The following is a 17,941-nucleotide window of genomic DNA, read 5'->3' on the forward strand; positions in this document are numbered from 1 at the left end:
GTGCACAACGTGCAGGTTTGTTACATATGTATACATGTACCATGTTGGTGTGCTGCACCCATTAACTTGTCATTTACATTAGATATATCTCCTAATGCTATCCCTCCTCCCTGCCCCCTGCCCACAATAGGACCTGGTGTGTGATATTTCCCTTCCTGTGTCCAAGTGATCTCATTGTTCAATTCCCACCTATGAGTGAGAATATGCGGTATTTGGTTTTCTGTTCTTGTGACAGTTTACTGAGAATGATGGTTTCCAGCTGCATCCATGTCCCTACAAAGGACATTAACTCATCCTTTTTCATGGCTGCATAGTATTCCATGGTGTCTATGTGCCACATTTTCTTAATCCAGTCTGTCACTGATGGACATTTGGGTTGATTCCAAGTCTTTGCTATTGTGAATAGTGCTGCAATAAACATACGTGTGCATGTGTCTTTATAGCAGCATGATTTATAATCCTTTGGGTATATCCCCAGTAATGGGATGGTTGGGTCAAATGGTGTTTCTAGTTCTAGATCCTTGAGGAATCACCACACCATTTTCCACAATGGTTGAACTAGTTTACAGTCCCACCAACACTGTAAAAGTGTTGCTATTTCTCCACATCTTCTCCAGCACCTGTTGTTTCCTGATTTTTTAATGATTGCCATTCTAACTAGTGTGAGATAGTATCCCATTGTGGTTTTGATTTGCATTTCTCTGATGGCCAGTGATGATGGGCATTTTTTCATGTGTCTGTTGGCTGTATGAATGTCTTCTTTTGAGAAGTGTCTGTTCATATCCTTTGCCCACTTTTTGATGGGGTTGTTTGTTTTTTTCTTGTAAATTTGCTTGAGTTCTTTATAGGTTCTGGGTATTATTAGCCCTTTGTCAGATGAGTAGATTGCAAAAATATTCTCCCATTCTGTAGGTTGCCTGTTCACTCTGATGGTAGTTTCTTTTGCTGTGCAGAAGCTCTTTAGTTTAATGAGATCCCATTTGTCAATTTTGGCTTTTGTTGCCGTTGCTTTTGGTGTTTTAGACATGAAGTCCTTGCCCATGCCTATGTCCTGACTGGTATTACCTAGGTTTTCTTCTAGGGTTTCTATGGTTTTAGTTCTAACATTTAAGTCTCTAATCTGTCTTGAATTAATTTTCGTATAAGGAGTAAGGAAAGGATCCAGTTTCAGCTTTCTACTTATGGCTAGCCAATTTTCCTAGCACCATTTATTAAATAGGGAATCCTTTCCCCATTTCTTGTTTCTCTCAGGTTTGTCGAAGATCAGATGGCTGTAGATGTGTGGTATTATTTCTGAGGGCTCTGTTCTGTTCCATTGGTCTATATCTCTGTTTTGGTACCAGTACCATGCTGTTTTGGTTACTGTAGCCTTGTAGTATAGTTTGAAGTCAGGTAGCATGATGCCTCCAGCTTTGTTCTTTTGGCTTAGGATTGTCTTGGCAATGCGGGGTGATTTTTGGTTCCATATGAACTTTAAAGCAGTTTTTTCCAATTCTGTGAAGAAAGTCATTCTTATACACCAGAAACAGAGAGAGAGCCAAATCGTGAATGAACTCCCATTCACAGTAGCTTCAAAGAGAATAAAATACCTAGGGATCCAACTTCCAAGGGATGTGAAGGACCTCTTCAAGGATAACTACAAACCACTGCTCAGTGAAATAAAAGAGGACACAAACCAATGGAAGAACATACCATGCTCATGGATAGGAAGAATCAATATTGTGAAAATGGCCATACTGCCTAAGTTAATTTATAGATTCTTCTAGGGATTTTATGGTTTTAGGTATAACATTTAAGTATTTAATCCATCTTGAATTAATTTTTGTATAAGGTGTAAGGAAGGGATCCAGTTTCAGCTTTCTGCATATGGCTAACCCATTTTCCTGGTACCATTTATTAAAGAGGGAACCCTTTCCCCATTTCTTGTTTTTGTCAGGTTTGTCAAAGATCAGATTGTTGTAGATGTGTGGTGTTATTTCTGGGACCTCTGTTCTGTTCTATTGGTCTATATCTCTGTTTTGGTACCAGTACCATGCTGTTTTGGTTACTGTACCCTTGTAGTATAGTGTGAAGTCAGATAGCGTGATGCTTCCAGCTTTGTTCTTTTTACTTGGGATTGTTTTGGCAATGCGAACCCTTTTTTGGTTCCATATGAAATTTAAAGTAGTTTTTTTCCAGTTCTGTGAAGAAAGTCATTGGTAGCTTGGTGGGGATTGCACTGAATCTATAAGTTACCTTGGGCAGTATGGCCATTTTCACGATATTGATTCTTCCTATCCATAAACATGGAATGTTCTTGCGTTTGTTTGTGTCCCCCTTTATTTCATTGAGTAGTGGTTTGTAGTTCTCCTTGAAGAACTACAAGTGGTTTGTAGTTCTCCTTCACACACCTTGTAAGTTGTATTCCTATGTATTTTATTCTCTTTGTAGCAATTGTGAATGGGAGTTCACTCATGATTTTGCTCTCTGTCTGTTATTGGTGTATAGGAATGCTTGTGATTTTTGCACATTGATTTTGTATCCTGAGACTTTGCTGAAGTTGCTTATCAGCTTAAGGAGATTTGGGGTGGAGACAATGAGCTTTCTAAATATACAATCATGTCATCTGCAGACGGACAATTTGACTTCCTCTTTTCCTAATTAAATACCTTTTCTTTCTTTCTCCTGCCTGATTGCCCTGGCCAGAATTTCCAACACTGTGTTGAATAGGAGTAGGGAGAGAGGGCATCCCTGTCCTGTGCCAGTTTTCAAAGGGAATGCTTCCAGTTTTTGCCCATTCAGTATGATATTGACTGTGGGTCTGTCATAAATAGCTCTTACTATTTTGAGATATGTTCCATCAATACCTAGTTTATTGAGAGTTTTTAGCATGAAGGCTGTTGAATTTTGTCAAAAGCCTTTTCTGCATCTATTGAGATAATCATGTGAGTTTTGTCTTTGGTTCTGTTTATGTGATGCATTACATTCATTGATTTGCATATGTTGAACCAGCCTTGCATCCCAGGGATGAAGCTGACTTGATCATGGTGGATAAGTTTTTGTTGTGCTACTGGATTCAGTTTGCCAGTATTTTATTGAGGATTTCTGCATTAATGTTCATCAGGGATATTGGTCTAAATTTACGTTTTTTTGTTTGGTCTCTGCCAGGCTTTGGTATCAGGATTATGCTGGCCTCATAAAATGAGTTGGGAGGATTCCCTCTTTTTCTGTTAATTGGAATAGTTTCAGAAAGAATGGTAGGAGCTCCTCTTTGTACCTCTAATAGAATTCAGCTGTGAATCCTTCTGGTCCTAGACTTTTTTTGGTTGGTAGGCTATTAATTATTGCCTCAATGTCAGAGCCTGTGATTGGTCTATTCAGAGATTCAACTTCTTCCTGGTTTAGTCTCGGGAGGGTGTATGTGTCCCGGAATTTATCCATTTCTTCTAAGTTTTCTAGTTTGTTTGTGTAGAGGTGTTTATAGTATTCTCTGATGGTAGTTTGTGTTTCTGTGGGATTGATGGTGATATCCCCTTTATCATTTTTTATTGTGTCTATTTGATTCTTCTCTCTTTTCTTCTTTGTTAGTCTTGCTAGCAGTCTATCAATTTTGTTGACCTTTTAAAAAAAAAACCAGCTCCTGGATTCTTTAATTTTTTGGAGGGTTTTTTGTGTATCTATCTCCTTCAGATCTGCTCTGATCTTACTTATTTCTTGCCTTCTGCTAGCTTTTGAATTTGTTTACTCTTGCTTCTCTAGTTCTCTTACTTGCAATATTAGGATGTCAATTTTAGATCTGTCCTGCTTTCTCCTGTGGGCATTCAGTGCTATAAATTTCCCTCTACTCACTGCTGTAAATGTGTCCCAGAGATTCTGGTACATTTTGTCTTTGTTCTTATTGCTTTCAAAGAGCATCTTTATTTCTGCTTTCATTTCATTATTTACCCAGTAGTCATTCAGGAGCAGGTTGTTCAGTTTCCATGTAGTTAGGCGGTTTTGAGTGAGTTTCTTAATCCTGAGTCCTAATTTGATTGCACTGTGGTCTGAGAGACAGTTTGTTGTAATTTCTGTTCTTTTACATTTGCTGAGGAGTGCTTTACTTCCAACTATGTGGTCAATTTTGGAATAAGTGCAATGTAGTGCTGAGAAGAATGTATATTCTGTTGATTTGGGGTAGGGAGTTCTGTAGATGTCTATTAGGTCCGCTTGGTGCAGAGCTGAGTTCATGTCCTGGATATCCTTGTTAACCTTCTGTCTTGTTGATCTGTCTAATATTGACAGCGGAGTGTTAAAATCTCCCATTATTACTGTGTGGGAGGCTAAGTCTTTTTGTAGGTCTCTAAGGACTTGCTTTATGAATCTGGGTGCTCCTGTATTGGGTGCATATATGTTTAGAATAGTTAACTCTTCTTGTTGAATTAATCCCTTTACCATTATGTAATGGCCTTCTTTGTCTCATTTGATCTTTGTTGGTTTAAAGTCTGTTTTATCAGAGAGTAGGAGTGCAGCCCCTGCTTTTCTTTTTTTCTTTTTTTTTTTTCTTTTTTTCCTTTATATTTGCTTTGTAGATCTTCCTCCATCCCTTTATGTTGAGCCTATGTGTGTCTCGGCACATAAGATGGGTCTCCTGAATACAGCACCCTGATGGGTCTTAACTCTATCCAATTTACCAGTCTGTGTCTTTTAATTGGGTCATTTAGCCCATTTACATTTAAGGTTAATATTGTTATGTGTGAATTTGATCCTGTCATTATGATGTTAGCTGGTTCTTTTGCCCATTAGTTGATTCAGTTTCTTCCTAGCATCGATGGTCTTTACGTGTTTTTCCAGTGGCTAGTTCCTATTGTTCCTTTCCATGTTTATTGCTTCCTTCAGGAGCTCTTGTAAGGCAGGCCTGGTGGTGACAAAATCTCTCAGCATTTGCTTCTCTGTAAAGGATTTTATTTCTCCTTTACTTATGAAGCTTAGTTGGCAGGATGTGAAATTCTGGGTTGAAATTTTTTTTTTTTTAATTTATTTATTATTATACTTTAAGTTGTAGGGTACATGTGCATAACGTGCAGGTTTGTTACATATGTATACTTGTGCCATGTTGGTGTGCTGCACCCATCAACTCGTCATTTACATCAGGTATTAAGAATGTTGAATATTGTCCCCCACTCTCTTCTGGCTTGTAGAGTTTCTGCCGAGAGATCTGCTGTTAGTCCAATGGACTTCCCTTTGTGGGTAGCCTGACCTTTCTCTTCGCTGCCCTTCACATATTTTCCTTCATTTCAACCTCGGTTAATCTGACAATTATGTGTCTTGGGGTTGCTCTTCTCCAGGAGCATCTTTGTGGTGTTCTCTGTGTTTCCTGAATTTGATTGTTGACCTGCCTTGCTAGGTTGGGGAAGTTCTCCTGGGTAATATCCTGCAGAGTGTTTTCCAACTTGGTTCCATTCTCCCCGTCACTTTCAGGTACACTAATCAAACGTAGATTTGGTCTTTTCACATAGTCCCAGATTTCTTGGAGGCTCTGTTTCTTTTTACTTTTTTCCTCTAAACTTCTCTTCTCACTTTATTTCATTAATTTTATCTTCAATCACTCATATTCTTTCTTCTACTTGATCTTCAAAGTCATTCTTTGTCCAGCTTTTTTCCATTGCTGGTGAGGAGCTGCGATCCTTTGGAGAAGAAGAGGTGCTCTGATTTTTAGAATTTTCAGCTTGTCTGCTCTGGTTTCTCTCCGTCTCTGTGGTTTTATCTACCTTTAGTCTTTGATGTTAGTGACCTACAGATGGGATTTTGGTGTAGATGACCTTTTTGTTGATGTTGCACTCTCCGGGTGAGGCGATGCCCCACCCTGCTTTGGCTTGCCCTTTGTGGGCTGCACCCACTGTCCAATCAGTCCCAATGAGATGAACCAGGTACCTCATTTGGAAATGCAGAAATCACCCGTCTTCTGCGTCGATCACGCTGGGAGCTGCAGACAGGAGCTGTTCCTATTTGGTCATCTTGGAACCAGACCCCATCCTTTTTCAAGGTAGGAAAGATTATTGACCTTATTTTGTCTAGGTAGAGAAACTGTATCATACAATGGTATATTTGAGCTTCTGTGGGACTGATACAGTCCTTCTATAAAGAGCCTACATAAATGCCTTACGGATCTTCATATTTTCCTAAGAAGCACTATCTTTGAGAAAAAACTTATTTTCTGGTAAATAAAATGAGGAAATATTAGGGGCAAAGTTGAGAGCCTTCAACTTTCAATTATTCCCTTTAAAGCTCATATTTGATTTTGGATTATGCTACAGTGAATGCACACAAATCCCACTTTTCAAATGGAATAATTTATTTTCTTAATGTTTATGTTTCAACCTAAAAGAATTGTTTTTATACCTGCATTTGAACCTTCAGAAAACAAGATTCTCAGAATAATGAAAAACTACATTTTAACCTAAATGTGGAACTGTGATTACAGACATTACTGCAAGCAAGGGATTCAAACACCACTTTTCCTGTGTCATCTTTTAAACACCGCAGCAGAATTTTTATTTTGAACTTGTACTTGACTTCTGCTTCTATCTAAGTTAGAGGAACAGTAATTGGATGTACCCTCCTGCCTGAAACAATAACAAGCAACAACAAAAACAAACATAATGTCTGAAACAAGCTTTTTTAGACGGAGTCTTGCTCTGTCTCCAGGTTGGAGTGCAGTGGCGCAATCTTGGCTGACTGTAACCTCTGCCTCCTGGGTTCAAACGATTCTCCTGCCTCAGCCTCCGGAGTAGCTGGGACTATAGGCGTGCACCACAATACCCAGCTAAGTTTTCTGGTTTTAGCAAAGACTGGGTTTCACCATGTTGAGAAAGATAGTCTCGATCTCTTGACCTTGTGATCTGCCCTCATCAACCTCCTGAGAAACAAGCATTTTTTTAAATTGCAAAACACTAGGCAATGAAGTACAAGTAACCCAGAGAGATGAAAAACAGAGCCCCACATTTGCATCACCTTCCTGCTTTGAGAGAATTTCTAAGCCACAACTCAAGAAAGGAGAGCTCAGATGGAAATTGGTGAACTCTGTAAGGTAAGGAAATGAAAATGAGAGCACAGGGATAGCAAGGCTTTTGGAATTCACAGAATAGAGATCTGGAGAGATGAGAGATACACAAAGAACCCTAAATATTTGCATAAGATACTCCTCAAGTATTCATCAGAGTACTGATCAGGACATGCATGTGAGGAAACTGATTGACATTTGTAGTACATTCCATCCATCAGTAGCACAACACGTATTCATTTCAAGTATACATGAAACATTGACCAAGATATATACTAAGCCATAAAATAAGTCTTAGTGAATTTTAAAAGATTCAACTCATGCAATGTATTTCTCTAACCAAAACAGGATAGACTTAAAATTCAATCAATCAGTCCCCAAATATTTGAAAATCAAAAAACCCATGGATCAAAGAAGAAATAAAAAGAGAAATAAAAAAGTATTTTGAACTGAACGACAATGAAAATACAAACATATCAAAAACTAAGGAATGACGCTAAAGCAGTTCTTAGGAATTTACAGCACTATATGCTAACATTACTAAAGACAAAATTTCTCAAATTAATGACACCAACGATCACTTTAAGACACCAGAAGACATGAAAATTAACTCAACGTAGCAGAAAGGAAAGTATAAATACCAGGACAGAAATCATGGTCGAATAGAGATGATGTCAGTAATACAATGCTGTTTTAATATTTGAAATCAGACAGTGTAATTCACCATGCAAACTAAAAAACATGCAAAAAAATAAAGAAGACATAAATAAATAGAGAGCTATACTTGTTCATCAACAGAAGACTCAAAATGATTAAGATGTCAGTTCTCCCCAAACTTATCTATAGATTAAATACAATGCCAGTTCAAATCCTAGTAGGTCTTAATTGAAGAAATTTTCAAGCCGATTTTAAAACTCATATGGAAATTTAAAAATATAGAATCATAAAGAAATAACTTGGTCAAAGAAACAGAGTAGAAATTCCAGAAATAGATCCACATATGGGCAACTGTTGTTGGTTTTTTTTTTTTAAGTTTATCATCTTTCTGAAAAACCTTCATAGAAAACTGTTTGGTTTAACTCTAAGCAGCCCGCTCCTGAGCTGTGAGGAAGCTTGCCTTCTTTGAAGCTACCTGATCTTTCTTCCAGCAAGGGACATTTTGGGATGGTTCTACCTCTTTTTAACTTATTTATTGGGTGTCTTCTCATAGACTGGATTCTCTCAGATAGCAGCAGGAGCTTTCTTATACATCTCCTCCATGTCTGGAGTTATGCTGTTCTTTATATATTGAGAGGATTGTTTCTTGTAAGCATCTTCATCTTCCTCCACTTAGTAGCGCATGTAATCTGCAACATTCTGGCCTATAATGTGCTTCCGGTGTACTTCTGCATTAAATTCCCTGCTTTCAGAATCATAATCAGGGAATCGTTTGGTACTGTAAGGGATAGACAAACCTCCATTCACAGCTCCCTCAGGGCCCCAAAAACTTTACTGCCAGTAGTAGTTCTGGCAAGGCCTTTATCTCCAGTCACCACCACTTGGTCTTCATAGATCTTGTCCATACCAAACCTATTGAGAAGCCTGTGGTCCAGCAGCAGGCCAGTACAATATGCTGCAGCGTAATTTGTCAGGCCAACCTTCACACCATATTTTGACAGTCCATGTGCATATGCTATGTAGACTATCATATCCCCTTCTATACAGGCATAAGCAATCTGACAAATGATATCTGTTTGTTTCACTACCATCCTGTATTTGGGTGTTTTCTATTTATTTTTATCCTGTATCAACAAGCGTTTCTGAGCATAGTAATCAGTTTTACCCTCCCGTTGTCTTCTAAATTTCACTTGGTGTCTCTTAAAGTAGGCCTTATTCTTAACAACTTTAACAAATCACATCCTGCAGATCTAATGCCCATGTCCACAGCTTGGCAGAGACTTCTAGGCCCAGCATCGCTAGGTGGGGAAAAGAGGGAGCAACTGATTTCTGATGAAGTTGATGACAGGGAAGAATGGGAACTCTCATACACTCCTGCTGGGAATGTAAAATGGCATGACTCCTATGTGTTTGGAAAACAGTTTGACAGTTTTTTAGAAAGTTTAATATATACCTATCATATGACTCAGCCATTATACTCCTAAGAGAAACAAAAACCGATGTCCATACAAAGACTTGTACCCAAATATTCATAGAATCTTTATATTCAATAGTCAAAAACTAGAAATAACTCAAATGACCATCATCCAAATTCTGGTATGTCCATACAATAAAATGTAACAAACTACTGATAAACACAGTGTGGATGAATCTAGAAATAATTATACTGAATTTCAAAAGCTAGTCGAAAAACAGTATATATGGTGTGATCCCATTTATATAGAACTCAAAAAAATACAAAGTAATCTATATAACTGAAAGCACAGTTCCTGTAGAGAGGCTTCCTGTAGAGAGGATTGCAGTGGGTTCTAATCTGTCATTATACATGAGAACAAAGAAACTTTCAGCGGTGATGGATATGTTTACTATCTTGATTGTGATAAAGGCTTCAGAAGTGTATACATGTGTTAAAACATTGAATTGTACACTTTATATGTGTACATTTTATCACAGATCAATTATACTTTAACACTGTTAAAATATGAATAAAGCATGTCTTAAAACATTTAGAAATTCAAAATAGCATAAATTAAATATAAATTATAAATGATGTAGATTAAATCAATTATAATAAAATTGCTGAAAAAAGTGTTATCAGAAATAAAAGGAAAATGGTACCTTACTATGGTCACGATAAATCTAATGAGGAGGAATATTGTATAACACTGATAAACACTAGTGGATTTTGTTCCTGGTTCAAATCTGTCAATTCAGTATTTCCTAAGATTAATATTAATTTGTTGCATAAAACATTTGTGTTTAATCAATTGATAGACTGATTATTTCTTCTAAATACAGAGGAAGCTTTATCTGGGAATTGCATGATTTCCTAGTGATTCTGACTACTATTCTAACAGGACACAATTTTGCAGATATACTCTTGATTTTGACTAAGAATTTAAAGAAATACCATTGTTAAAATTTTTAATTAATATTTTCTACCATCTTAGAATGAAAATTTTAGAGCAGAAAAGACCTCAGAAACCTTGTAATGTATCTCCTCAATACACAAATTGAGCTCAATTTAAATGGCTAACTTAGGATATGAGGAGTAATTGGCAACAAGTGCTGGAACCAGATTTCAAGTCTCATAATATCCAGTCCAAAACTGTGAGACACTATGTAGGTTTCTTCAACTTGACATATTATGTATGATAGCATAATGGATTTTCTAAATAGGTGGAAGAAGCCTTTACCTTGGACTGACAGATTTGCTGTGAAAAGACAAAAAGGATCACAGCAGGTTCAGATGAAACATTGACAGGAGCCTCCACCTAACTCCAATACTGACTCAGCGTGAGATGTATAGATGACAGCAACCAATTCTCTAAAAAATTATATATGTAAGAAAAGATGCAGCCTAGCAAACACATAAAAGTATACAACTGTGATAATTATTAATAATTATTAATAATTGCAGGGCCTACCAGTCTTCTGTCAGTAAATTGATTGTACACAGGTTTACTGCCTGGGTAATTTGTTTATCTTGCCTGCATCAGTTATTTTGTTGAATTATTATTATAGTAACATGTGTGAACCAGTCTTCTAAAAGTGTAAAGACTTGGTCTCTTCTTGTTAATTTATGCTTTAGTCATGACAGCAGCAACAACCAGCGCAAAAATAATAGCAAATACTTATAGGGTGTTAAATATATGCCAGCCTCATATTAGCAGTGTATAACAATTCACATATTTGCACTCCTTTAAGTATTTTAGGTATTTCTAAATACATATATGTTAACTCCTTTAATTGCCACAAAGCCTATAAGTTTGATGCTATTTTTACCCCTAATTTACAGATGTGGAAACAGAAAGATACATTAAGTTGTGGAGCAAGAAACACCCTGGAGATAATACTCTAAACCACTTTTTTAAAGTGTAGAATTAGCTTTACAAAAAATAGAAAATAAAAAGCTTGCCACTTTAGCCAAAATTTAGAAGAAGGATTGTATTCCAAACTAATGCTTTCTGCTGATATTGGCAGAATTTCTGCTGCTCTAATAGTTTCTGCTTAATGAGCAAATTGCTTTAAGTACACATATAACACTGTGGCATTAAGGATAAGATATTCAGCCAATTCCTTTCTCATCTGTGATAGTTCCAGCTCTGCTTATTTGTACAATAGCGCTTTGAATTTAACCTTTAGAAAAACACAAGAAATTAACATTATAAACTTCTTTAAATTATCAATGAATAAAGGGGGCAACAAAATCAGTAATTTATTAAATAAAACACAATGAAGCATTCAGGAAGATGTCATGAAAATGCTAATTAATAATCAAAACTTATCCTATTAATCTGAAAGCTTTTCAGTTAGGAGACTTCCAGATAACATTTAAAAATAAGCACTGTACATTCTTAAGTAGAGATTTCATGACTAGGTCATATCCTTATTTTGGGGTGTAAGGGAATACCCTGCAGTAAATATCCTCTGAAAGAGACTGCTTTATGAGAAAAAACACAAAGGTTATCTTCTAGGTCACTAACAAGGGCTGATTATTTCATGTCATGTCATATTGCTCTTCTTTTTCCTCTTTGTCTTGATAAATTGTATCAGTTCTCCAAAGCCCAGCTTATCTCATCCCTTTAATCTTCTTTGGTTTGATTTCTTTGTTCTTCGACTTTCCAGAACACTGAGGTCTATACATAGAATCTAGCACTAAGTTTTATAATATTTCTCCTTTTGGTTATTGATTCTAACTACTTAGCTGAGCATTAAATATTGTAATATACACCCTGCTGGTGGTGCATCTGTCTCACGTTTCTCTGTCAAGCACCTATCAAAAAACCACAGGTAGGAGACTCTCAGGAGCGCTCTGCTCCTTTTGTCCACTGAAAACAAAAAGTGTATATTCCTTTGGAGGTCTTTGCATATGTAGAAAGCTAAAAGTCCAGCTAAATATTATTTAAGTTGAAAATGATTGATGCCTTCTTTGGGTAAGAAAGTCTTTTAGTTTTTCCAGTCTAGTCAAACTTCATTACCAAATTATCTTTTATCCAATAAACTCATTTTTAAGGTTGAATAATATTCTACTGTGTGTGTGTGCGCGCGCATGTGTATTTGTGTGTAACCCTGTTTTCTTTATCCATTCATCCACTGATGGACACTTAGGTTGATTTCATGTCTTGGCTATGATGACTAGTACTGCAATAAACATGGGAGTACAAATGTCTGTTTAATATACCGATTTCCTTTCTTTGGATATATCCCCAAAAGTGAGATTGTTGGCTCTATTATAGATCTATTTTTAATTTTTTGAGGAACCTCCATACTGTTTTCCATAATGGCTATACCAATTTACTCTCCCACCAACCGTGTACAAAGATTCTCTTTCCTCATATTCTTGCCAATATGCATCTTTTATCTTTCTGATTACAGACAATTTAACAGGTGGTAGATATCTCATTGTGGTTTTCAATTGCATTTCCCTGATGATTGGTGAGGACAGCACCTTTTCACTTACCTGTTGGCCATTTGTATGCCTTCCTTGGAAAAATACCTACTCAGGTCTGTTGCTCATTGTTTAATCAGATTATGTGAGGTTTTTATTTCAACTGTTGAGTTGTAACAGTTTCTTATATACTTTGGATATTAAGCCCTTATCAGATATATGGCTCACAAACATTTTTTCCCAATCCATAAGTTTCTGTTTCATTCTGTTTATTGTTTCATTTGCCGTTCAAATGAAAAACTACCAAAACCTACTAAACTACTAAACTACTTAACTATTAAAACTGCTAGCCGGGCGTGGTGGCTCACGCCTATAATCCTAGCACTTTGGGAGTCCGAGGCAGATGAATCACGAGGAGTTCAAGACCAGCCTGGCCAATATGGTGAAACCCCATCTCTACTAAAAATACGAAAAATTAGCTGGGTGCTGTGGTGGGCACCTGTAACTCCAGCTACTCAGGAGGCTGAGGCAGGAGAACCGCTTGACCCGGGAGGCAGAGGTTGCAGTGAGCCGAGATCGCACCACTGCACTCTAGCACTGGAGACAACGCAAGACTCCATCTCAAAAAATAAAAATAATAAATAAATAATAATAATAAACTGCTAAAAAGCAGATGCTTTTTAGTTTGATGGAATCCCACTTTCCTAGTTTTGCTTTTGATGCCTGTGCTTTCAGTGTCATAGCCAAAATGTCATTGTCTAGACCAATGTTAATAAGCTTTTTCCCTTTCTTCTAGTAGTTTTATGATTTTGGAAATATGTGTAGGTCTTATTCCATTGAGTTCATTTTTGTACATCACTTGACATTATGCAAAGTGAAGTAAGCCAGACACAGAAAGATAAATACTACATTATTTTTTTCTATATGGAACCTAAAATAGTTGAACTCAAGCAGCAGAGAGTAGAATGGTGGTTGCTGGGGTGTGGTGAAGGGAGTAAGGGAGAGATGTTGGTCTGGGGATACAAAGTTTCAGTTATGCAAGATGAATAGGCTCTGGAGATCTAATGTACAACAATGTGACTATAGTTAACAGTACTGTATTGTGTACTTGAAATTTGCTAAGCTCTTAAGTGTTCTTACCACACACACACACACACACACACAGAATCTTCAGGGATCCCAAAAAGTTTCTATGAATACTTATCTAATTTATTTCACGAAAATCCATGTAAACCGCCAATAATACTATAAACGACTAAATAGTGTATATAAAAAGATAATAATAACAGAGTCTGGGTGTGGTGGCTCACACCTATAATCCCAGCACTTTGTGAGGCCGAGGCGGGCATATCACTTGAAGACAGGATTTGGAGAGCAGCCTGGCCAACCTGCCAAAATCCTGTCTCTACTAAAAATAGAAACATTAGCTGGTTGTGGTGGTACATGACTATAATCCCATCTACTTGGGTGGCTGAGGCACAAGAATTGCTTGAACTCAGGAGGCAGAGGTTCCAGTAAGTCAAGATCCCACCACCGCACTCCAGCCTGGGTGACAGAGTGAGACTGTGTCTCAAAAATAAATAAATAAATATAAATAAAATAAAAAAATAAGAGTGATAACTTGTTCTTATATTCCCTGGCTGCATTAGAATCACTAAAAATGATCGACTTGACCTATGAAATTATTAATGCTACCCATTATGGACTAATGATGGATCACTTTCATCAGTCTCATCTTCCTTGTTTCTTAATTTGAATTTTGACTGCCATGAAAGACTGTTTTCTGATGATTTTAAATTTACTGAATTAACTATGAATTAAGACCAAAAATATATATTTGGAGATTAATAAAGTTCTTCAGAAAAGGTGTTTTATTTACATATTTATTTTGGTATAAGATTCCCTACATCTTATAATTACACCATCAAAAACAAACTTAACTTACCTTTCCTCCTTGCATATTTAGCAGTGCCAGAATCATGCATGGCCGGTTACTTTCTGAACCATTTCCTACTGATTATATCCACTGAAATGTTGACATTGAATGATTGCTGAACTCTATCTGTACAAGCACTGAAAGTATTTGAAAGTAGAAATTACTCTTCAAATTTCATTTCTTTTATCTTTCCTGTTATAAGAACTTATCAGTGATTTCTTTCTGTATCCCATTATAGAAATGGCATCATGAAATAAAATATAAGCTGGCAGTTCACAGATTTATTACTGTATTTGATATATTCACATTTTAAAGAGTGGTGCTCTGTAGTTAAATGAATCCAAAGAGATTAAATCTCTTTAAAAGGAATCCTCTAAGAGTGGAATTTTCTTGCCAATGCCGCTTGATCAGACCGTAATTGGGTGTGGGCTTTCAGAAATTGCAACACTTTTCATCTGCTCATCTATTTGAAGCAGAATTATTTTTTTGAGTTTCAATATCTTAAAATATTGATTTTTCTGTCTAATCATTACAATTGAATGTATTCATATTAGTTGATTTCTATGAAAGTATCAATATCAATAGAAAATTACATCTTAGAAATGGATTTGACTCATGTACTTGAAAAATCAGTGTGTGAGGAAATTTAGAAGTCTAGTTTTCATTAATCTTAGCATAAAGTGTTTTATTGAAACAAAATACTTCATGTATTTGTATTTTAGTATTTGTTACATATGTAGAATAGGTAATGACCAAGTCAGGTGATTTTGGGTATCCATCACCTTGAGTATTTATCATTTCTATGTGTTAGTAACATTTCAAGTCCTCTCTTCTAACTACTTTGAAATATACAATACATTTGTTGCTCACTATAATCACCCGACTGTGCTTTTGAATATTGGGGGTTATTTCTTCTATTTAACTGTATGCCTGTACCCACTAATCAACCTCCGTTTACTCTCCAGTCCCACCCTTCCCAGCCTCTGGCATCTACAATTCTATTCTCTGTCTCCATGAGATCAACTTTTTTAGCTCCCACGTATGAATGAAAACATATGGTATCTGTTGTGCTGTGTCTGGCTTATCTCACCTAATGTAACAACTTCCAGTTCCATCCATGTTGCTGCAAATGCCCTAATTTTATTATTTTTATGACCAAATAGTATTCTTTTGTATATATATTCTGCATTTTAAAAAACCCACTTATACATTAATGGACAATTAGGTTGATTCCATATCTTTGCTATTGTGAATAGTGCTGCAAAGACATGCAAGTGTAGGTAGGTATCCCTTTGATACACATTTTTCTTTCTCTTTGGATAAATACCCAGTAGTGGGATTGCTGAATCTTATGGTAGTATTATTTTTGATTTTTTGAGAAATCTCCATTCTGTCTTCCATAGTAGTTATACTAATTTACATTCCCACCAACAGTGTATGACTTCCCTTTTCCTAACATCCTCATCAGCATCTATTGATTTTTTTGTCTTTTTAGTAAGAGCCATTCTAACTGGGGTAAAGTAATATCTCATTGTGGTTTTAATTTTCATTTCCCTGCTGGTTAGCAAGACTAAGTATCTTGTCATATACCACTTGATCATTTCTTTTTGAGAAATGTCTATAGTCCTTTGCCCACTTTTTTTTTTTTTTTTTTTTTTTTTTTTTTTTTTTTGAGACGTTGTCTTGCTCTGTCACCCAGGCTGGAGTGCAATGGTGCGATCTTGGCCCACTACAAGCTCCGCCTCCCGGGTTTACACCATTCTCCTTCCACAACCTCCCGAGTAGCTGGGACTACAGGAGCCCGCCACCACGCCCAGCTAATTTTAGAGACGGGGTTTCACTGTGTTAGCCAGCCAGGATGGTCTCAATCTCCTGACCTCGTGATCCACCCGCTTCAGCCTCTCAAAGTTCTGGGATTACAGGCGTGAGCCACTGTGCCTGGCTCTTTGCTCACTTTTTAATAGGATTTTTTTTAAAATTGTTGAGTTGTTTGAGTTTATTGTATATTTCGGATATTAGTCTCTTGTTGCATGAATAGTTGGCAAATATTTTCTCCCATTCAACAGGTTGTCTCTTCACTCAACAGATTGTTTCCTTGCTATGTAGCTTTTTACTTTAATAGTCACATTTGTCTATTTTTGTTATAGTTCTCTGTGCTTTTGGGGTCTTAGCCATGAAATGTTTGTTAAGATTGATGTCTTGAAGTGTATTTTCTATGTTCTTTTCTAGTATTTTTACAGTTTCAGGTTTAATGTTTAAGTCTTTCATGGATCTTGAGTTGGTTTTTCCAGATGAAGAGAGGGAGCAGTCCAGATTCATTATTTTACATATGTACATCTAATTTTCCCCGAACCATTTATTGAAGAGGATGTCCTTTCCCAGCATATGTTCTTAATGCCTTTATCAAAAATAAGTTGTCAATAAATATATGGATTTACTTCTGGACTCACTGATCCATTGGTCTATGTGTCTGCTCTTACACAAATGCCATGCTGTTTGGATTATTATGGCCGTTGTAATATATTTTGAAGTTGGGTAGTGTGAAGTCTTCAGCTTTGTTCCTTTGGCTGAGGATTGTTTTGGCTGGCTCTTTTTTGGTTTGATATGAATTCTATAACTTTTTTTTTAATTCTGTGGAAAGTGACATTCTTACTTTGATAGGAAATGCATAGGATCTACAGATGCTTTAAGCAGTATGAAAATTTAACAAAATTGAGTTTCCCAATCCATGAGCCTGGGATACTGACCTATAGTTTTGGTTTGCTGTTGTGTCTTTGTCTGGTTTCGTATCTGGGTAATGCTAGCCTCATAGAATGATTTAGGGCGACTTCTCACCTCTTCAATTTTTTTGAATACTTTCAGGAGAAATAGTATTTATTCTATCTATGTTTGGTAGAATTTGGCTGTGAATTCATCTGGTCCTGGGCTTTTCTTTGTTGGGAGACTTTTCATTACTGATTCAGTCTCACTACTCACAATTGGTATGTTCAGGTTTTTTTTTATTTTTTCCTGATTCAATCTTGGTAGGTGTATGTTGTGAGGAATTCATCCATTTCTTCTAGGTTTTCCAGTATTTTAGCATATAGTTGTGCATAATAATCTCTGATGATCTTTTGTATTTTGGCGGTATCAGTTGCAATGTCTCCTTTTCTGATTTGGTTTATTTGGGTTTTTTCTCTTTTTCACAGCAACAGTGGCCTATACTTTTGTTTTGTCTTGTTGATTGTGTTTGTTTTAAATCTCTATGTCATTGAGTTCTGATCTGATATTTACTATTTCTTTCCTTCTGATAATTTTGGATTTGACTTGTTCTTGCTTTCCTAATTCCTTGAGGTGCATCATTAGGTTGTTTATTATAAATCTTTCTAGTTTTTAAATGTAAACATTTATTGTTATAAATTTCCCTTTTAGCACTGCTTTTGCTGTGCTTTTGCTCTCA

At 36.4% G+C, this 17,941-nt stretch overlaps 1 protein-coding gene and 1 pseudogene across 6 annotated transcripts in view; one reads left to right on the forward strand and one right to left on the reverse strand.

Annotated features, from left to right (window-relative positions):
• SPAG16 (sperm associated antigen 16) overlaps positions 1-17,941 on the forward strand; it is a 1,155,561-nt gene that overhangs the window by 1,009,609 nt on the left and 128,011 nt on the right. The gene's annotated exons all lie outside the window — the stretch shown is intronic.
• LOC101001347 lies at positions 8,100-8,916 on the reverse strand (annotated as a pseudogene).

Source organism: Papio anubis, chromosome 10, assembly GCF_008728515.1.
Source record: "Papio anubis isolate 15944 chromosome 10, Panubis1.0, whole genome shotgun sequence".
In the NCBI taxonomy this organism is placed as follows: domain Eukaryota; kingdom Metazoa; phylum Chordata; class Mammalia; order Primates; family Cercopithecidae; genus Papio; species Papio anubis.